The sequence below is a fragment of the Notamacropus eugenii genome, chromosome 5 (assembly GCF_028372415.1).
Source record: "Notamacropus eugenii isolate mMacEug1 chromosome 5, mMacEug1.pri_v2, whole genome shotgun sequence".
Taxonomy (NCBI): domain Eukaryota; kingdom Metazoa; phylum Chordata; class Mammalia; order Diprotodontia; family Macropodidae; genus Notamacropus; species Notamacropus eugenii.
The window spans coordinates 107072013-107094705 of record NC_092876.1 but is presented as its reverse complement, the minus strand read 5'-3'; the positions used below and the strand labels follow the sequence as shown (position 1 = coordinate 107094705).

At 36.8% G+C, this 22693-nt stretch overlaps 1 protein-coding gene across 2 annotated transcripts in view; it reads right to left on the bottom strand.

The window, feature by feature from the left end:
* Nucleotides 1-22693, bottom strand: part of CAB39L (calcium binding protein 39 like) — a 149804-nt gene that overhangs the window by 71443 nt on the left and 55668 nt on the right. For both annotated transcript variants that reach the window (XM_072610527.1, XM_072610528.1), the window contains exon 2: nucleotides 16703-16906. The gene's annotated coding sequence lies outside the window, so the exon portion shown is untranslated. The remainder of the gene's footprint in view (nucleotides 1-16702; nucleotides 16907-22693) is intronic.

Sequence of the window (22693 nt, the reverse complement as noted above, 5' to 3'; positions counted from 1 at the left end):
TTCTGCTAGAAAATCTATGATCACAATGTCCCTCCTTCAGATTCTGCCAAAGAGGTTGTTAGGAAAATTGAAGTTGGGCCAAGTATAGTGGCATACATCTATGTGGTCTGCCTAAGACTGGAGGATTGCTTGAATTTGGGAGTTCTTAGCTCTAGCAATGTTAAGAGCAGATCAGGTGTCTGCACCAAGTCCCACACAAATGTGGTAGGTCCAGCAATGGAGGGTCACCAGGCTGCTTCCTGTTCAGTCACAATTTAAAGAATCTTTATTATTATTATCATTACAATAATAATTATTGATATTTTACTAGGTTATATATACATAATATCATTATTAACATTTTACTAAGTTATACACATACACACAGAAATCTGGAATGTAAGATCTATGAACCAAGGTAAGCTGGATGTGGTGAAGCAGGAGATGGAAAGATTAAATATTGACATCTTGGGTGTCAGTGAATTTAAATGGACAGGAATGGGCGAATTTAATTCAGGTGATCATTGCATATACTACTGTGGGCAAGAATCTCTTAGAAGAAATGGAATAGCCCTCATAGTCAATAAAATGGTGGTAAATGCAGTACTGGAGTATAATCTCAAAAATGACAGAATGCCATCTGTTCAAACCTAAGGCAAACCATTTGGTGGCACAGTAATACAAGTCCATGTTCCAACCACTGATGCCAAAGAAGCCAAAGTTGATCAGTTCTATGAAGACTTACAACATCTAGAAATAACATAAAAAAAGATGTCACCTTCATCAGAAGGGAATGGAATGTTAAAGTAGGAAATCAAAAGAAAACTGGGGCAACAGGCAAGTTTGACCTTGGAGTACAAAATGAAACAGGGCAGAGACTAACAGAGTTCTGTCAAGATAATTTGCTGGTTAAACCCTCTTTTCAATAACCCAAAAGGCAGTTTCCCACATATGGACATCACCAGATGGTCGATACAGATATCAGACTGATTATAGACTTTGCAACTAAAAGTGCAGAAGCTCTATACAGTCAGTTAAAACAAGACCTGAAGCTTATTATGACTCAGATCATGAGCTTTTTATTACAAAATTCAGACTTAAGTTGAAGAAAATAAGGACAACCATTAAACGATATGGATATGACCTAAATACCATCCCTTATAAATATGAAAGGGAAGTGAAAAACAGATTTAAAGGATCAGATCTGATGGACAGAGCACCTAAAGAATTATGGACAGAGGTTGGCAATATTGAACAGGAGGCAGCAACAAAAAACATTCCAAAGAAAAGAGTAAGAAAGTAAAATGCCGATCTGAGAGAGCATTATAAATTATAAATTATAAATACCAGAGGAAAGAAGGAAAGCAAAAGGTGAAAGAAAAAGGGACAGATATACTGAATTCCAGAGAATAGCTGGGTCATCTCTAATCACCATGACTTTTGTCTTGCCACTGGACGTAGATGACTCTGGAAAAGAAGGTGAAGTTGATGACTTTGTGCAGCTCTGCCTCACTTAACTCCAATTCATGCCCATGTTAAGACATCACCCTCATGATGCCACTGGTCCTCTTCAAGAATGAAGGACAAACAACGATCAGAGAATAGTAAAGAGAGACAAGGTTTTCTTAAATGAACAACACAAAGAAATGGAAGGAAACAATAGAATGGGAAAGACAAGAGGGTTCTTTGAGAAAATTAGAGATGTCAAGGGAACATTTCATGAAAAATAGGTATATGGAGGTGACAGAATTCCAACTGAGCTATTTAAAATCCTAAAAGATGAAGCTGTCAAAGTGCTGTACTCAATATACCAGCAAATTTGGAAAACTCAACAGTTGGCATTGGATTGGAAAGGATCAGTTTACCAATCCTAAAAAAGGGCAATGCCAAAAAAATGTTCAGATTACTGAACAATTGCACTCATTTCACATACCAGTTGTGTTTGTCCTTCATTGCCAAAGAAGACCATGTCATCAGGGAAATGATGACATGACTTGCACTTGACTTTGGTTTGAGTGAGGGAGGGCTGTGCAGGTCAGCAGCCTCACTCCTCCTCCAAAGCCATCTGAATCCAGTGACCAGATATTCATCAGGATGACTGGAGATGACTCAGGATGAAGCAACTGGGGTTAAGTGACTTGCCCAAGGTCACACAGCTAGTGAGTGCCAAGTGTCTGAGGTGAGATTTGAACTCAGGTCCTCCTGACTCCTGCACTGGTGCTCTACCCACTGTACCACCTAGTTGCCCTAACATGCCAGTAAGGTTATGCTTAAGGTTCTGCAAACCAAGCTGCAGCAATATGTGAATCAAGAATTATTAGAAGAGCAGGCTGGTTTTTGAAGAACTAGAGACCAATTAGATTATAAAGGGAATTCCAGAAAAACTTCTACTTCTGCTTCACCAACTACACTAAAGCCTTTGAGTAGGTGGATTAGAACAAAATATGGCAAGTCTGCAGAAAGATGGGAGCACCAGGTCATCTGACCTTCCTCCTGAGGAAACTGAATATGGGCTAAGAAGTCACAGTTCACACCAAACATAGAATAATTGATGGGTTTAAGAGAGCTAACTTATTTATTTAATTTATATGCAGGATACATCATGTGAAATGCCAGGCTGGATGAATCAAAAGACAGAATTAAGGTTTCTGGGAGAGATATCAGCAATCTCAGATATGTTGAAGATACCACTTTGGTGGCAGAAAGTGAAGAAGCGTTAAGAGGCCTGTTGATGGGGGTGAAAGGGAAGAGTATCAAAGCTGGCTTAAAGTCTAACATCAAAAAACTGAAGACCTTGGCAACTGGTCCCATCACTTCCTAGCAAATAGAGGGAAAAGAAATGGAAGCAGTTTCCGATTTTATCTTCTTGGGCTCAAAGATCACTGCAGATGGTGACTGCTGCCACGAAAGTAAAAGACACTTGCTCCTTGGAAGGAGAGCTACAGTAAATCTGGACAGCAGACAAAAAAGCAGAGATGTCACCTGGCTGACAAAGGTCTGTATAGTCAAAGCTATGGTCTTTCCAGTAGCAATATATGGCTGTAAGAGATGGACTATAAGGAAAGCTGAGAGTTATGGAATTGACACTTTCAAACTGTGGTGCTGGAGAAGACTTCTGAGAGTCCCTTGGACAGCAAGGAGGTCAAATCCATCAATATTTAAAGAAATTAATTCAGACTAATGGCTGTCAAATACTGAAGCTGAAGCTTAAATATTTTGGCCACATAATGAAAAGACAAGACTCATTGGAAAAGACCCCAATATTAGAAAAAATTGAAAGCAAAAGGAAAAGGTGATGGCAGAGGTTGCAATGGATGGATAATTTATGGAAGAAATGAACATGAGCTTGGACAGATTTCAGGAAATCATGGACAACAGAAGGGCCTGGTGTGCTGTGGTCCATGGGGTCATAAAGAGTTGGACACGACTGAACAACTCAACAACAACAACAAAATGTATGTCTTATCTATACGTATGTATATTGTTTCTATGTACATTTTCCCTCTGAGTAAACTGTAAATGGTTTTGAGACTGACTTTATGTATAATTTGTATTCCCTAAGTTGTTCATTTGCTTGTTTTTGTTGAGAGAGTTAAATTCATAAGAAAAATTATTTTAAAAAGGCTTAAAGGCTTTTAGCACCTTACATATGCAGGAATAGGCAGCTAGGTTACTCAGTAGATAGTGTTGGGCTTCGAATCAGGAAAACTTGAATCCTACCTTAGACCTCTGTCATGCAGAGGTATGACACTGCACAAATCACTCAACCTCTTTGGGTCTCTGTTTTATTATCTGTAAAATGGGAATGACAATTATAACTGCTTTACAGGTCGGGATGAGGATCGAATTAGGCAAGTTATATAAACTGCTTTGTAAGTATTAAAGCAACATATAAATCCTAGCTATTATCACTATTGATTTTTCAAACATATGAAAGAGCTGCGATTTTACTAAGCATAGGGAACTCCTCGTGTGGGAATGCCTTCTCTCAAGGCAGAATGAAATTCACCTAAAGCTTAGGAAGAGATGTGCAAATTTAGAGAGGGCCCCACTCCAAATACTCATATGGACTAGTTGTATCTGGCCTGTAGGAGATCCTTCTGAGCTTGTACTGGTCTGATCAGCCACAATAGGACACACTGTACCTTGACCCCAACATAATGGTTGTCTTCAAGAACAAAGGACAACAATGAACCTGTACGTAAGTCCTGGGGTCACGTAGCTAGTGTTAGATGCTGGATTTGAACATAGGTCTCAACAGAGTTCTCAGAAGTTTGTCACTTGATTCACTATGTTGTGAAACTTCTAGAATCTTAATTCCCTCTAACTCAAACACACAGCTAAGTAGCACAGTGGATTGCATATTGAACTTGGAGTGAGAAAGACCAGAATTCAAATCCTGCTTCAGACACCTATAAGCTATGTGATCCTGGGCAAGCCACTGATTCTCTCACTATCAGCTTCCTTATCCTTAAAATAAATATAACAGTACCTCTTTTTCAGCTCAAATGAGATTTTTTTTTTATATACATACACATATATATTCATATCTTATGTACATGCATGCAAATGGTGCTTTGCAAACCTCATAGCCCTATATAAATGCCAATTATTATTATCATAAGTACTTATTAAGCCCTATTTTGTGCTAAGAACATGGTACTGGGTACTCATCTGTAAACTTCCTACTTTTAAAATTATATTAACATCGTCTAACATGAATTCAGATATGATAAAAGTGTTTGCAGAATTCTCCATGAGTAATTTTAGTGGACTAAGGGCAAGGACTCCTAGGGGAGCCCAAAGGAATGTCAGGTACTTTGGAAATCAAACACTGTAAGAAAAGCAGAAATTAGTTTTTAGCAGGTAGCTTTGAAATGACTAGAACAGCTGTCTCCTTTTTGCCCACTCCTCACCAAACAGGACAAGTTGAAAGTATGTGTACAAGAGCAGGCATGGAGCAGTCAAAGCAGTCAGTGGTCAATCATAAGAACAGGAGAAGAGGCTGGGGAAACTGACCACGCTATGGAAAGAGACTCAATGCAGAATTGAGTTTAAAAATGAGAAGACTCCAAAAGAGATTGGGGGAGCCAACCAATCAACACTAGGTCAAGCTGACTATAAGAAAAGCAAGCAAGAAGCAAGTACTGCTGTTTCTTTACTAAGGCCTTGAGTCAATTCACTAAGTACAAGACCATGAATTGCAAAGACAGTGCATAACTTCAGGGGGAGGGGAGCTCACCAGAAAGGGCCTATATTTTGATTTCCTTTTCTGTACACTTTTGGTCTCTAACCTATTCTTTGTCTAAGGGTTTGTCAGTTCCAGAGTAGAAGGGCACTTAAGAGAGATATGAGCCAAATTACAGAGCTCTCAGGGTTTCTGCCTGGAAAATCAAAGCCCATCTCTGTCATTTACCTACCTCTGTGACCTCAGACAAGTCACTTAACCTGCCTAAGCCTCTGTTTACTCACCTGTAAAAAGAGAGGATTGGACTAAATGACCTTTGCAGTGCCTTCCAACTCTCTATCTATGGTTCAGTGAATATTAAGAGAGAGAAGCTCCCAAGACTAACCCAGTCTGTATGTGCTCAGGGAATCTGGGCAATGAGTTATGGCAAAGGTCAATCCTTTTACAGATCTTGTTCTTATTGTGCAAAGACTGGTTTTCCTGAAATGAAATACTTAAATACAGGTTCTAAAAGTTAAAATTATATGGCATCTGATTTTCAAGAATCTTAAAAATATTATTCAGACCAGCCAACCAATTTAGCCAAATATGATTTCACAATAGCATTTCATAAAATCTAATATGTGGCTTACAGTCTGATACAAACGCCAAAAAGAATGTTTGACTATTGTCTTATGTAACGCAGACAGCAAACATATGCTAACATAGAGGGAGACATTCCAAATTCTCAACTTATACAAGGATTGAACTGAAGATGGGCCAAACAGATTTCATTAAAATCTCAATCAGCAGAGCATGCCTAGTAATATCTGTGTGGGAGAGGAGAAAATGTTTTGGGTTTTTTTGGGGGGGGTGGGGGGGAAGAGAAGATCATTTTTTGGCATTGAATATTCCAGCTATTATTCTACTTTAAAAATTTAAAGGGTAAAATGAGAGGGCTGAATAAGACTTTAAAATGTCTTCCAGCTATACTAATCTAAAAGCATATGAGTAATATCTAATGTGTTTTTGCCAAAAGGCCATTCATTAATGAGAATTACAACGTTTTATGTAGAAACTCTGACTAAGCCATTCAATAAGTATAAGATCATTTCAAAGGTCTACCTACAAAATCTAGGGTTGTTACTAGGGCACTTACTTTCCTTAGGCTAAAAGAGAAATCTCAAGACTTCCTAAGTATGACAACCAAGTAGCTTGAATTCAAGGGGGAAAATGGTTCTTCAAAATCAATATCCCTATTTGTCATGTTTTTGATCTGGAAAATATCCATTTATGTAAAATTATATCATCATAAAGCTATGATGACTAAGTGACTCCTATCTTGGCAAGAGAAACCATATCAAAAGAGTACTTCACCTTCACAAATAGTACAGGACAAGGTGACTCTTCAAAAATTCTTTCTTGGGAGCCCAGAATTTTAAAACTAAGTCATTTGCATAGGTTCTTTGGTTGTAAGCTAACATTACTTTGAAATAAACATACTGAAAAAAAATCTCCAGAATTACCATTGTTTTATAAGTATAAGAAAATAATGTCTTGTCCCTTTGCCTTCTCCTCACATTAAAATCAAGGACATGGTAGTATTTTGAAGTGTTAAAAAAAATGGATGAAATTCAAAATATACATCTCATGAAGTTTCTCCTGGAAGGTAGTTTGTCCTACTGCCATCGCTGATAGTAGCTTGATGACATTTTTGACTTCACGCTTCCAGATCATACTTTTTGATTACGCGCTTTGTGATGTCTCATCCATTTTATTGCATCTTGTCCTGCCAGGGAGCTATGGTCCTAACAAAGCAAGATCTCCTCTCCTCCCAATTTCCCATTATTTTTTCTATGTACATTTTAAATATAATTAGAAGGTACAGTTAGCTACTCAAGCATGTAGCACAAACAAATAGATGGGAAAATAAAGTAGATAGGAAACTATAAATAGGCACCTAATGTCAATAATTGTCATTTTCACAGCAAGATGACTAACATAGTTTTAAAAAAAGTTTTATTTTAATTGGGTTGAAATAGACATTTTGTGAAAATATATCGTTTATGGGAAAATAGAAAACTAATAGGATTTTTAAAACAACATTTTCTGAATCATTAGCTTACAAATATTAATGCTCAATGGCCTTGGTCATTTGTATTAAAATATAAATTTTCTTGTGGGAAGGGAAATTTACATCCCTTGGGACACAGTCTACCATTTTGGCATGTTCCACGAAGATCATGTTGCCTAACACATTGTGACCACACGGAAAATGTTAAAACAACAATGATAATCGTACTCTCTTGGGAGCTCGTGGTGGCCTTCTCTGAGGCTGCCAAACAATTTTTTTAAAAATAAGAGAGGAAAAGAGGGAGGTAGGAGGATTGCTAGAAGAACAGAGGGAAAAATCTAAATAGTACAAAGAATTTCTTAAATTAAGTGGATTTTTAAAAGGCAAGAAAAAAGACAAAAAATATGTTATTTTTCCTTATACCTAACCCAAATCTCTAAGCTAGAGTTTTAGTTTATTTCATTTTATAGTTTCTGGAAATACAGAAAACAACTGATACATTACATAACATGAAAACCAGCAAGTTTACTCCTTATCATTTCTTTTTTTAGACGCAAAACCCTGGTTAATTTAACTTTATCCTGTGTATCATCTTTTCCAATCCTTTACTCATTTCTGAATCTCTCTCTGAACCATGAACAAATCTTCTGTTTAATTTTTAAGTTTCCCCTAAGGCAATGTTTTCCCCCTAAGGCAATGTTTCTCAAAATTTTTATAGAGGCAAGGCCCTTCATTGAAAAAAAAAATGAAAACAAACTCTTCAACAGAACTTTTTCAAAACTATGAAAATGTCTTTTTAAAAAATGTTGCAAATGAAATAAATAGCAAAACAATTTACTATGTCACTGTCTGCCATTAAAACTTGAAGGAACTTCTTGGACTACTTTGTAACATCTCCAGGGTTTGAGAAACATTGTTATAAGGAACAGTGATGAACCCTATGAGATTACCTTGAAGTCTATATACTCCTACTTCTAAAAAATATTTATACTCCCACTTATAACTCCCATAGTGCATATCAACAATTCAGATTTATCTTGTGATCTGTGATATCTGTCTTCAAGCATTTGAATGACAGTCATGTGGAAGAAGCATTAGACTTGATAAGATCATTGATGTAGAGTTGGAAGATAACTCAGATGTCTTATAGTTTAAAACTCTTTGTTTTACAGACAGGAGAGCTGATGTCAGAGAAGTACAGATGCTTTTCCAAAGCCACACAAGTAGCAAGAGACTGAGGTGGGATTTGAACTCATTCAAATCCAGCATTCTTTCCATTCTATCAGGTTCAGCAAGATTCAAGCTGGCAGAACTTGGAATAATGGGAGAGCTGATTTTGGTTCTATGTATGAAAACACTGTCTGACAATTAGAAACCACCTAAAAATAAAGTGGGTGCAGTAGGAGAACGTTCCCCATCTCTGGAGGTCTTCACAAAAAAGTTGGATGACCACTTGCTAGGTATGTTGTAGAGGAATCTCCTATTCATGTATAGATATATTAGACTACATGGACAGTCTTGGAGGTCCTTTCCAACTTTGAAATTCTGTGACAGTGACAGACTCCTAAATAATTTTTTATTGTTTTCTACTAGTGCGTCATTTTTCATGTTACACATATGCAGCTTGAATTGCTTTTTTTACATGAGCCTTTGTTTCTTTGGTTCATTCTATTTGTTTCTTATTCAGTTTATTAAGATAATTTAACATTTCAGTCTTAACTTACAAAAAAAGTATATATTGGTCCAATTATTCCAGAAAATAATTTAGAATTATGTGAGAAAAGTCACTAAAAATTTAATACTTTTGTAACAACAATTGCATTACTTTTCCAACATACCCCAAAGAGATCAAACAAAAAGATCCTACATATACCAAAATATTGATAGAGACACTTTTTGAGATAGCAAAAAACCGAGTGTCCATTTATTACAGTATGGGTTAGTAGCAAACCATTGCCCTTGGGTCAATTCTAGCCACCATTCATTTTTGTATGGCCCCTGAGCTAAGAATCCTTTTTAGATTTTGAAATACAATAAAATTTTATTTAAAAATGTGAAAACTATTCCCAGCTGTACAAAAACAGAGGGCAGTCAGATGTAGCCCTTAGACAGGGTCATAGTTTGCCTAAAACTACAGTTGAGAATAGCTGACCAAATTGTGGTATATTACTTTAATGGAATATTATTGTATCATAAGAAATTATGAATAGGAGATATTCAGAAAAACATGGTAAAATTTGTACGAACTGATGAAGGGCCAAGAAAGTAGAACCAGGAGATCATACACAATCACTAAAACAATGCAGATTAAAACAACACTAAAAGGTACTTAACCACAGTTTAGATGGAATGATGAATATTGTGTGGGAGAATGAATAATGAAACCTAGTTTTCTCCTCTCCATAGACAGGTGGGGCTTAGTGTCACAGGGTGTTTCAAGTGCTATCAGATGGGCTGCATTAGTATTTTCAAGGCAGGGCTATGTTGAGGAGGAGCATTCTTGGGAAATGACTGTGATATGTTAAAAAAAAAAAAAAGCCATCAATAATTTCATTTTAAAGTATGACATACCTCCCTTAATTTGGTGTCATCCACAAATTAGATGAACATGTCCTCTCTCCTGGACTACGCTGGCCCAAACTGATCTCTCCTGCCTTTTGAACTTGTGTAGTATTTACTGTTTGTACGACTTATTTCACCCTTTATATTTTACTTCGCATTACTATTCATCTTTTTATGAATATGTCCCATCTCTTCAACTCTGTGAATTCAGGAGTATTCACATGATCTTCCACATAATACATCATGAACAAATCCTTGTTGTCAACTGTAATTATGATCCAGATTGTTAATGGACTATGTCAAGCAGAACCAGATCTGACCTATGAAGAATTCATCTGTCATGCTGGCAGGCAAAGTTTACCAACAGCTCTGAATCATATTCTCCAATCAGGACATCCCTGTTCTCAGGTGTACATGTGTCCTAGAAGAGTGGTTTTTAATGTTTTCTTTCATTCTGCTATTTATTTCAGTTGGCAAAAGGCATCATAAATACCAAGTGCACTTGATGTCAACCATCCTCACTCCACTCTCCAAAAGTCTTTCACCAGGATTAAAATAATTACAATACTTTGTTAAAGGTATAAAGATTTGAGTTATTCTTAAAATATAATATTTTTCAATCTTGATTCAGTTTCTGCTCTGTGTATAGGTATGATAAAAGAACACAGGATTCTAAGACAGAAGATCCAAGTTGAAAGTCTAGTTCCGCTACCTAATACCTAGGTGGTCTTGAAAAAAATTACTTCATGTACCTCAGTTTCCTCATGTGAAAAATGAAGCAGTTGACTGAAATAATTTTTGATGCTTCTTTGAGCTCTAACTTCTATGGTTAGATGAAATTCTGGCTGGGAATGTGATTTCCAGCAAAGTATTCACAGAAAAATTCTCCTGGAATAAAATAATTGGAATATCCCAAAAAATATTTCACAGGTATTGAGTCCACTTTGACTAAACATAACACATGAAAATCCAGATTTACACTGAGTTGGATTTGGTCATCATTTTCTTAATAAGATTCAAACTAGAATTCCTTTTAAATAACAAGCTCCTTGAGTACATTTAAAATGTTTTGATTTATTAAAAAGTCAACTGATGTACAACTTGTCAAAAACTCATTCATTGGGTAAGATCAGTTACACCTAGGGTTTTAACTGTAATTTTTATCAAGAACAAAAGGCAGTTTTAATCTTATAAACATTAATATACCAAGAGAATGATAATAACACTAGTTAACATTTGTATAGCTATGTCCCAGGCTCTGTGCTCAGTGCTTTACAAAGATAATCTCATTTGATCCTCACAATAACACTGAGAGGCAAAAGTTAATATTATCCCTATTTCTACAGTTGATGAAACTGAGGTGAACAGAAGGTAAGTGACTTGCCCAAGGTGACAGAGCTAATAAGTTTGTGAGGGTCCCATTTGAATTCAGGTCTTCCTAACTCTAAGCCCTGGGCCACTTAGCTGTTTATAAATAGTTCACAGACTACTTTTGTGAGACCCTGCAGAGACTCCTCCACTGATAAAGCACACTTTGAAAAACATGGTTCAAAATCTGGGTTGACCAATGGTAAATGGCAGTCCTAATCTAGGCTATGGAACTGGAAGGCTGTCTGGCACCTTCTTCCTAAGGTTGGGCAGCCACCTTATACTGCTACCTGTGGCAAAAGACCAATGTGAGGATTCTAGTGAATCACTACATATTTTGTAAGTGGACAAAGTCAAGGACTCTAGAATGTAATAGACTTAGGTGTTTCTATTTTGAATGTATGAGCATGTAATTAAAATAAAACACTACAATAATGTATTTTTTTAATTTTAAGGATTTAATTATATTGTTGTGGAGAAATCAAGTACAGATCACACCCCCTCCCCCTTCCCGACTTGTGATTTCAATAGTGTAGAAAGCTCAGTAAGGAACTTCTAACAATAAAGATTGACACCTCTACAATATTACAGAGTAGCCTGGGGGACTGAGATGTTGAGTAATTTGCCCAGGATCACAGAGTCCAGGAAGTGTCACCCTTGAACCCAAGCCTTCCTGACTCCATAACACCATGGCTATTTCTCATATTCTGACACTCTTTCTCTCTCTTTCTCTCTTCATACACACACACAGTTAAAATCTGATTTAAAACAATGTCAACATAGACAAGAAATACATTTTGTAAAGCTATTTTTTCCCTCATTTTTAAAAGAAATGCCCCTTTGATGTGCTAATAGCCCTTAATGAGAACACTAGCCTATAGTAAGTCATTTTGTTAAATTGGGAATACAGTTGTCAAAAAGAAATAATTAATTTACTTATTGCTATATATCAGGGCTAACATCTCAACCTGGGTTAAGGTCCCATAAAACAAGAATTAGCAACTTTTATTATGGTTCTATGTATACTTCAATTGTCTTTTAAAGACTTGTTTGTTTGTACTAAATATTCTGCCTTAACTTGTAATAATTAGGAATCATTAGAAAATGGGGAACAATTTGCAATGGCTGTGGCCAAAAGAAAAATTGAAACTATATCTTTAATTACTGGACTTGCTAATAGCTGTTTACTGGTTAGGAAACATAAATCTAAGGTCAGTTTTTAGTTATATACATATACATATTTGTGTGTGTATGTGTGTGCATGTGTATATGTGTGGTAACCAGGTGGCGCAAGTGGTAGAGTTTTGGGCCTAAAGTTCAAATCTAGTCTCAGACACTTACTAGCTGTGTGATCTTGGGCAAGTCACTTAACCCTGTTTGCCTCAGTTTTCTCATTTGTAAAAACGAGATGCAGAAGGAAATGGCAAAGTAGTATCTTTGCCAAGAATACCTCAACTGGGGTCACAAAGAGTCAGACACAACTGACGCAACCGAGCAACAACAATGTGTAATTGTGTATGTATGTATGTGTCTGTCTCTTCAGTGTTTAGACTTATATATACCCAGGTCAGGTACAAAAATGCAGTCATTTGCACATGATTGTACATATCTAGAGATGCCTGAATGGGCCCTCCCTACTATGAAGAACATCTAATGTTTTTAAAATGAAAAAAACTACAAAAATATGAAAAAAAAGTCCTCAAGTGGGAATTTTCTACCCAGTAACTAAAGCTAACTTCTAAAAATCCTTAATGTTTAACAAGTGCTTACAAAAAGAGGCAAAAGACATATCCTGCCTTCAAGAAGCTCACAATCTAATGGACTTAAGACATGACCTAGTAGGCACACTCACAGGGAGGGGGTGGGATATATGTGATTGTCCAGCAAAGAAAACTGAGAAGAAGCAACCAGTCAGGTACAAGGACAACCCAGAGGGAAAATATTCAGAAAAAGATGAGAGTCAAGTGGAGTCAGAGAGAGTTAAATAGGTTTTTTTTTCCTTAGAAGTCTGGCTATGAACAGGAAAGAGAAATGTAGAAGGGTAGTTTGAGGAAATGGGAAAATGAAGGAGTTCTCTAAGGATGGGGAGAAATAGGCTTATTTGTAGACTGTAGGGTTCAAGCCAATAAAAAAGGAAAAGATGACTGTCCTAAATAATCTTCCAGAGAGGATGGAAGGGGAAGGAATGAAGTTTACCTCTAGAGAAGCTGGCCTTCATGAGAAGAGATACCATCTCTCTGTCAGAGACGGGGCTAAAGGATAGAATGGGGAACGATGTCAAGGATAGGGAAGGGGAGAAGAGAACACTTATGGTGAAAAGCCATTATCTACTTTCTCAATAAAGCATGAACTGAGGTCCTTAGCTCAAAGGGTAGGAGGAAGAAACAGGTAGTACAGGAAGCTTGAAGAAGGAAGAGAAGGCTTTAAATAGCCATTATGGGAAGTCAGTTGGGGAGAAGGAAAAGAATTGCTTTGCTGCAGTTGAGATTGGCTAACCTAAATTTGTAGTGGCCTTGGTCAGCACAGATGTGTGATGTCCTCTGTCCCTATCCAGCTACACATGAAGAGGAAAAGGAGGAGGAGGTAGATTTAGGGAGTGATCCAAAACTGAGGTTTGGCAAAACTTCAGCAGGAGTTGCAAAAGGATGGGTATGTGTTGGGGGTGGATTTAAGAGTAAGGGAGAGTATAATGTGACTCAATTAACTAGGATCAAGACTGGTCAGAGTAAGGGTAGCATGGGAAGCACTGAGAGGCAAAGGGCACGTTGCAAACAACAGGCTGGAGAAGAGATGGAATAACAGAAAGTTATAATTGGATTAAAGAATTTAGGAATTCTTAATCATAGAAGTAGGACAACTGTGAGTAAAGGTGAGATCAAGGGTGTGACTGTCCCTAAGTATGGCTAAGGTACAGTAACAGAGCAGGTGGAAAGGATGTTTGAATGGATATCAACATGAATGTGAAGGCTGCTCCTCCCACCCCCATCCCCCAAATGGTGGCAGGGATTGACACAGAGAGGAAGATGGAGCTATTTATTCTAATTATAATAAAGCTGAGCTAATCTGACATTTGGATGGCTCATTTCACCTTTCAATACACACTTTAATTAATTTTCAAAGACATTAATGGTTCTCTATATTTGGGCCTGCTAAATATGGAAATGTCTAGATAAACAGTTACATGTCCACACATTGACAATAATTATATGTATGTCTATATCTAAAAATATTTCTGTATATGTATATTATGCTTATGCATGTACATATATAAACACACATAATAAATATACAATAAACACCAAGAGGTACAACCCAAGTTGCCCAATACCTGATGGACAGACATTCTATACAAACAGATAGTCAGTTGTTCTCTTTACTCCAAGGTCATAACCAAGTGTTCTGGCCTACTAGTGCCACTTCAAGGCCAGGGGGAGAACTGCCTTGTCTTACATTTTAAGCTCTACTGCCCTTAGACCACCCTTCAGTGGTCCTTTTCCTCCTTTCAAATCTCTTACCTCAGTTATTTCTACCTTAGGTGAATTACCTCTCACATAAATCTTACTTAACACTTTCCTTTCTCCTAACTGCTATTCTGTTACCTCAGAAAAAATTTCCTTTTCTTTTTTTTTTGATCCATTTATGAGTCCAAAATGACCCTAATTATGGCTCATAAGATTAAGAATAATGTTTGTGATCTGACATTAATTTTAGGTGGCAATAGGCATAACAAGTATTTTCATTCTCTTTTTATCTTCCTCTAAAACTACTTTCCTTCAAACATCAGAATTTATAAGAAATAAAAATGTCTCTTCTTCTTTAACTCTATGTCTTTGCTTCATTCAATTATCAAGCTGTAAGAATACAGTTTTCTATGATTTTTCCTTACAAATCTGCAGTATTTCTGTCATATTATGGGTTAAATTGGCCTTTGCAGGACAGCCTAGATACTTAATCACTATTTATAATGTTTCTAATAGAAAAAAATACTTTGAGTTTTCAAAATCCAACTTATAAATGAATTTTCAAGATAGAATCCATTGACAAGTTAGGAAAATGCTTGGAATTCTCAAAATCTAAATATGTAACAGTGTGTAGTTCTGGAAATATACTAATTTAACACCAGTAAATTAGCAGTTTAAACTAGAAGGGAAACGTTCTGAAAACTATGAAGGTATAGGGTAAGTTCGTGGTCAATCTAAAGAAGGGGTGTGTGTGGGAAATGCTTCAGGGAAGTGAGAATACCTCTGTGATAATATCATTCATTTACTTACTTTTAACTTTCAGTGAAAGATACGAGCCCCTGTCCCCAAATCCCCAAACCAGATGAGTTTCTTATGTTATCAGTAGGTACAAAAAACCAATAAGAATAACAACAGCCTGTCTTATAGGCTTCTTCCTGTGCACATAAAGGAGATATTAAAAGTACAAGCAAGTTAGCATATTAGTCAAACTACTTTTAATATGCTTATGAAAATACCATCCAACTTGGATAGCTTTCTTTAAAGTTCCTCTTGAATCCACACTTAATGTTTCTTGCTAACTCTGTGATCCCATAGCAGAACTGGCAGAGAACTGATTAGCCTTTTGCCTAGCACAGAACATCTTTATTTAATGACTCAGTTTTAACAGCTAAGAACATACACTTCCTTTCTCCCCCAACAGAATGACTGCATGCTATATTTATTCATCCATGCCTTTTAAAAGATACATAATGTGAACATATAATTTCCTATTTTGAACATGCTTAAATAGACAAAGATTTATTGGAATTCAGGTAAATGTTTTAAGATTTCCTAATTCTCCTTTCTGCCATTTTCTTATAAATGCATAACTGTCCTCAAATAATAAGGTGTGAACACAAAGCTAAGATGTAGGTGAGACCCCAAATGAGACTTGGCAGAAAAACAAGAGACCATTGCAATTGTTTATTTTCTTGACTTTGTAGTGTGTTACTGAAAAATGACCTATCTAACTTTAGTGCCTATTAAATGACTCATTATATGGCATTTCTCATGGGTCTAACAATCATTTAGCATTTAAATAATATCGCTACTTTCCTACTGGTACTATCATTGCTATATGACATTTAAATTCTGAAGCAATGTTTTACTGTAATTTACTACATGATTTTAATATCAGCTTTGAATTTACTACAAATGACTGGCTTTTATGTAAGGAAAATGATCAATTTCTACATTTTTAGGCAGTCTAGAGAGAAAGATAAAAAATGATACACTGCAACAGTTTTATTTTTGGAAACCCTCTGTAAATAAAAACCCATTTCCAAAGTAAGATATTCCATGGCCTCAGAATAGTTGGTCATGATTCAAGTGCCTTAGGCAACAGAGAAGTATTGTTTGGTAGTTGTTTTTTTTTTTAACCTCTCCTAGTAACAGCAGTTTACAAGACACAAAGGCAACAAGGTAATGCAGCACAGTAACTATAAATTGTATCTTAAAAGTGCATATTGAAGCAGGAGTTTTAAGAGCTGCAGTGTTAACTATACTTCTTTGCTGATCTAAATAAGAAGAGCTCACCCGACTGATACTCACCCAGCCTCAGAGGAACATCCGGGCTTAAGCAAAGACTAACAGCCACATGGTGAGGTGCTGAAGACAGCTCTCTCCCAGTCCCAAAGTCCCTTAGATGGAGTTGTCTTTATCTTCCATTTAATAGATGCTGTCTTTTATTGCTGACACGTGGCACAGAAAAGCAGTTCCACAGTTCAGTCTTGACTTTGTCTTTTTGAAGATCAACTGTTACCAATGGAAAATGTTAGCAGAAAATGATCACTTGAACACTCACGGAGCAGCTGTAAATTTCCACTCTCCTTTGCCTGGACTCAGATTCCAAGCCTCCCTTGTCTCTTAATCTGTCACGGGCAGTTCTGTTTCTGGTCAAACCAGCTCTCTTGTGTACTCTCTCTCTCACGCTCTCTCTAACACTCATATATACACATACCTCACAGCCAGTTTAGCTCCGTCTCTTTCTTCCTCCCTCCCAACTAAGTACAACGTCAGAGGAATGTGTGTAAAGCAAGGAAGCAAAATGATTACTCAGTTAAAAATAAAAACAAAAACCACACCCCACCCCCACCCCCAAACAAAACTCTACAGAACAAAGCAAAAATGCAACAAATTCACATTTCTTGCATTTGCATCCCTAGTGACTTGGTACACAGTAGGCACTTAATAAATGCTTGCTGATTATTTGTCCAAGTTTCCTTCATCATATTTTGGGAGACTGATGCTATAATTAAATAGTATTATTTTATGTTCCTGCTGAGGATTTATACAAACATTTCTAATGATGACTTTTTATTAATAATGATAATCAAATATATTTGCATATTAGTTCTTTAGAGAAAGATGCTATTCTTGATCATCATAACAAAGCTGAAAAAGTAAATGCTAAAACAATTACTATTGATTTATTACTATTTAATTATTTCTTTTTGAGATAAACAAAATTTTTAAAACCCACCATAGAAACATTGTAGTATCATTTCATTCAAATTGCTTTTGTCAAAAATCAAAATCCAGTATTTAGAATTTGATTTTTGACAAAAGTAATCTGAATGAAATGAAAAATTTTTTTAAATTGTAGAATTTTTTAGCTAATTATTTTTAAGATTAGATTTTCAGTTAAGGATAATAAGGAAAAAAAATCACAGAAAGGATACTGAAAATTAAATACCACTGAGTTTAACTTTAAATAAGATATTCCAGATATTCCAGAAGATATTTCTTCTAGCACTGACTGGTTAGGATATACAAAATCTTTCCAATGGGGATCATAAAGTCTGTTTTTAGATGTTTAGCAGACATAGGCAAAAGGGGAAGTGGTTTGTTGTTCAGTCGTGTCTGACTCTTTGTGATCCCATTTGGGGTTTTCTTGACAAAGATATGGTTTTCCATTTAATCCTCCAGCTCATTTTATAGATGAGGAAACTGAAGCAAATGGAGTTAAGTGACTTGCCCAGTGTCAACCAACTACTAAGTATCTGAGGCTGTATTTGAACTTAGCTCTTCTTGATTCCAGCCCCAGTCCACTGTGCCACCTAGCTAACCCCAAATGAGGAAGACCTGAGTTTCAATGTGACCTCAGACACTTAAAGCTGTGTGATCCCTAGCCAAGTCATTCAACCTCTATCTGCCTCTATTTACCTCCTAGAGTTGTGAGGAAAAAACCATGATAATATTTGTAAAGTGCTTTGTAAACCTTAAAGTTCAATTTTAAATAAAGGCTAACTATTTTTACCTTGAAGTATACATAACATGAATCTTCATTAGTGCATACTCATAATGCATTCAGTGGTACAATTGTGTATCTTATTGCAAAACTTGGAAAAGGGTGTGACATGGAAGGAAGAAGTTATCAATATATGCCTGTCAGATTTAAGAGATAGGGAGCTAAGGTAGTGTTGAGATTTGGAAGTGAGAACTGAAGCTACTGGTTAATTATACACATCTGTTGTGTAAGTAAACACAGCAACCAGACCTAACTTTGGGCTTTCATACCTGTTTCTACCCAGCAGCTCCTCACCCAACTAGCATTTTAGGTTTTCTAACTGCTACCATTCATCCTTTAAGTCCTATCTAAGTTCTGAGGTGTCTAAGTTATAGACAGGGACAGCAAATAGACTACAATTATATTAAGCATCATTTTTATCTCATTCTCTAAAAATTCCAAGAATGTAAACTTCAGAAAAGTACATGACAATCATTTACAGGATGAACTACAATCTCTATACTCAATAAGTAAATATCCATTTTATCCTGGATTCCATTTCCTAATTTCAACTAAAATTTAAATTAGTTGAAATTAGCAAACAGAATAATAGTAGTGATAATAATGATAGCTATATAGTCCTTACATAGCTATAGTAGTATATAGTGCTTTAAGGTTTATAAAGAGCTTTACATGTTAATTCATTTGATCCTCACAATTCAGCATTTATCAAGCATTTACTATGTACAAATATTGATATTAAGAGATAAAAAAATGAATGTTTCTGCTTTCAAGGACTTCACAGTCTAGTAGGAAAATAGGATTAATATACCAATAACCACAAAATATATAAAATATATTGATACATCAATAATCATAAAATTATGACCAAACACCAACAACCATTAAAATTTTGGTGCATAGGTACAGTCAAATAGAAAGGTATGTGTTTTAGGGAGGTGAGGATTATTTCTATTTGGGATCCAGAGAAAGCTTCAATAGGGAATGAGACCTGAGCTGGGGCTTGAAAGAAGAGAAGAATTTTAGACATCCAGAATATGGAGGCAGTTCTTTAGGTGCTGCCCTTTCCATGACTGATCCCCACCGCCCAAATATAAATGATTTCCTCTTTCCTTGAATCTTAGTACAGTCTTCCCTCTCTCATTCATTTAATCATTTTCTAACCTGTATTAAAGTTATTTGTATGGCTAGTTCCTTCATCTAGTAGATTGTAAACTTCATGGGTAGAGATTATGTTGTTTTTATCTTTGTAGCCCTAGCACCTTGCACATGCTAGGTGCTTTATAATTCAATCTGTATTTACCCTATTACCTGAAAGCTATTTCCTGAATACATCTTGAAAAAAGATTGTCTTATCCTATCAACACATAAACACAAATAGAATGAAGAACTATTAAAGTTACATGAGTTTTCTGGTTATTTGGGTTCTATGTAATTAGGAGATTTCTGTTCTCTTATTGCTATATCTTTTAAGTTAATACCCTTTTCCTCAATTACCAACAAAGATTATAGCTTTTAAAAACTCTGGTAATATCTTTAAAGCCCTATAGTTATAAAACGGAGTGACAATCCCTGACCTCTCCCTGCTGTATTTTAGAGGTTGGAGGGATTCTCTAACAGAGTATACATAGAAGGCGGGCCTTAAGGCCTGAGACAAGTAACTGACCATGTAGTTACATGACCTGATTTTGGGGTGCCACGGGTCACCAGAGGAGCAAGCCCACAGGAAGGAAGAGCATCGCTTTTTTTCTGTTACTTTGTCAACAATGTGGCCACCTCTGACGCTGAGGTGTGAGAACAGCTATTAAGTAACAAGTATTATTAAGTAATTAATAAGTTCTAGAGAACTTAGACTCAATCCTACCTCAAAAGAAACTGAGAAATCACCTTATTAGCTCATACCTGAACAGGAATTTGTCATGGCTAGATTGGCATCTTTGAAACTTCTTGCCCAATGGTTGGCTCCCGTTCTGCCATCTGGGACCAATGACATCAAATTTAATCCCTCTTCCACGTGCCGTCCCTTCAAAAACTATAAGCAGGATTTGAAGAAGTGAAACAGGCCCAATCTAGGACAGAGCTAGAAGGAAAATGCTCCAATTTTTTCCTCACTGTAGGTCATCTAATCTAATCATAACTTCTGATTCCTAAACTGTGAATAAAATACTTCAACAGCAATAGTTATAGCAGGGTCCCTGACAGGACCAAAGTCAGCATTCTTACTAAATAGCATACTCTAAGGTCAGAGTGCTGTTTTGGATTCTCTGGAAAGTTTAGTGAAGGATGGATAAAAGAAATAATAGGCAGGGTTTCTGTCAAAAAACAAAAACAAAAACCAGGCACCTGAATCAGCCCTCTGGGAGGGTTTCAATAGATGAAGACTGGGATGCATGTATGAGGCACATTTATTGAGTACCAATACTATGCTACTTGCTAGGGATACAAATAAAGGTAAAAGACGGTTCCTGCCCTTCAGGAGCTTACAGTCTAGTAGGGGAGACAACATGCTTGTTTGAATGAACAAATTATATACAGGATAAATGGGAAATAATAAATAGAGGTAAGGCATTTGAATTAAGAGAAAATGGGACTTGCTATAGAAGGTGGCATTTTAGCCAGGACCTGAAGGAAGCCAAGAGGCAGAGATGGGGAGGAAGAATTTTCTATGTATGGGGGATGAGGAGCCATAAAAATTCCCACAGCTAAGAAATGGAGTGTCTGTCTTGTTCAGGAAACAGCAGGGAGGCCAATGTCATTGGATAGAAGAGTACTTAGGAGCTGAGAAGGTTAAGATGTAAGAAGACTGGAAAAGTAGGGGAAATGAGTTAGGTTATGAAGGACTTTGAATGCCAAAAACAGAGTCCCTGCTCTCAAGGATCTCACAGTTACAGACATAAACAGCTATACAGAGATAAGATATACAAAGAATAAACTAGAGATAGCCTCAGAAGGAAGACACAAAGATTAAGAAGAATTAGGAAAGGCTTCTTGCAGAAGAGGAGACTTGGCAAAAACTTAAAGGAAGTCAGGGGGCAGAGTGCCAAGCAGGGGGAACTAGTGAAAACACTCGGTTGGGAGATGGAGTGTTGTTTGAGGAATAGAAAGGAGGCCAGGGTCACTATATCACAGAGCTCCTGTTGGGGAGTAAGATAAGAAGACTGGGAAGGTAGAAGGAGGTCAAATTTGGAATAGTTTTAAATGTCAGAGGATTTTGTATTTGATCTTGGAGATGATATGCAGCCAGCAGAGTTCATTGAGTATGGGGGTGATGTAGTCAGACCTGCCTTTTAGAAAAATCAATTTGATAGCTGAGTAGAGGATGGACTAGAATAAGGAGAGTTTAAGGCAGGGAGACCAACCAGCTGGTTATGTCAGCTGAAGTGGAAAGTGAAGTGAGCCTGGTGCAGAGTAGTGGTGTATATGATAAGGGAGGACTAGCACTTCTGGTGTAAGGGCTGGCCAAGTACTTTTCAGGAGGGCTCCTCCTCCTTTGTCATCCATTCAACTCTTACCTGTGGCTCCAAGAAGCTGCAGCATGCACAGCAGAACAGTAAAACTACCTAGGCAGATGGGAGTAACCAACAGGCCTCAAACTCATCAGTGAGTTATAGGGATATCTACCCCGAGCATGTGAAGACTTCCCCCATGGAATGAGTGCATGAGAACAATTTGTTCCAATGGGCACGAAGGCACTTAGAGCTTGGTCAGACATCAAAGACGCCAAGATCATCCACTGCATCCTGGACCATCTCCAGTCGCCTTGACTATTGTCTTGCCACTAAATTTCAATGACTCTGGAACAGAGACTGAGGCTGATGATTGTGCGACTCTGCCTCACTTAAATCCAATTCATGCACAAGTCAAAACCACTCCATGATGTCATTGGTCCTCTTCGAAACCAAAGAACAAACAACAGTTGAAGGGTCAGAGAAGATGGTATATGAGAAATATCAAAATTGATAGCACTTGGGAAGAGGTTGGAGAGAAGAAAGAAACGGGTGACACTTAGGTTGTGAGCCTGCATGACTGAGAAGATGGGGTACTCTTGACAATAATAGGAAAATTAGGAAGACAGAAGAGTTTGGAGGGAAAGAAAATGAGCTTAGTTTTGTACATGCTGAGATTAAGATGTCTATAGGACATCCAGTTGTAGATGTCTAAGAGGCAACTGGAGATAAGAGACAAGAGGTTAGGGCTAGATAAACTTACTAACTTACATCAGCATATAGTTGAAATTTGAATTCATGGAAGCTGCTAAGATGACCAAGTAAAATAGCATAGAGGGAAAAGAG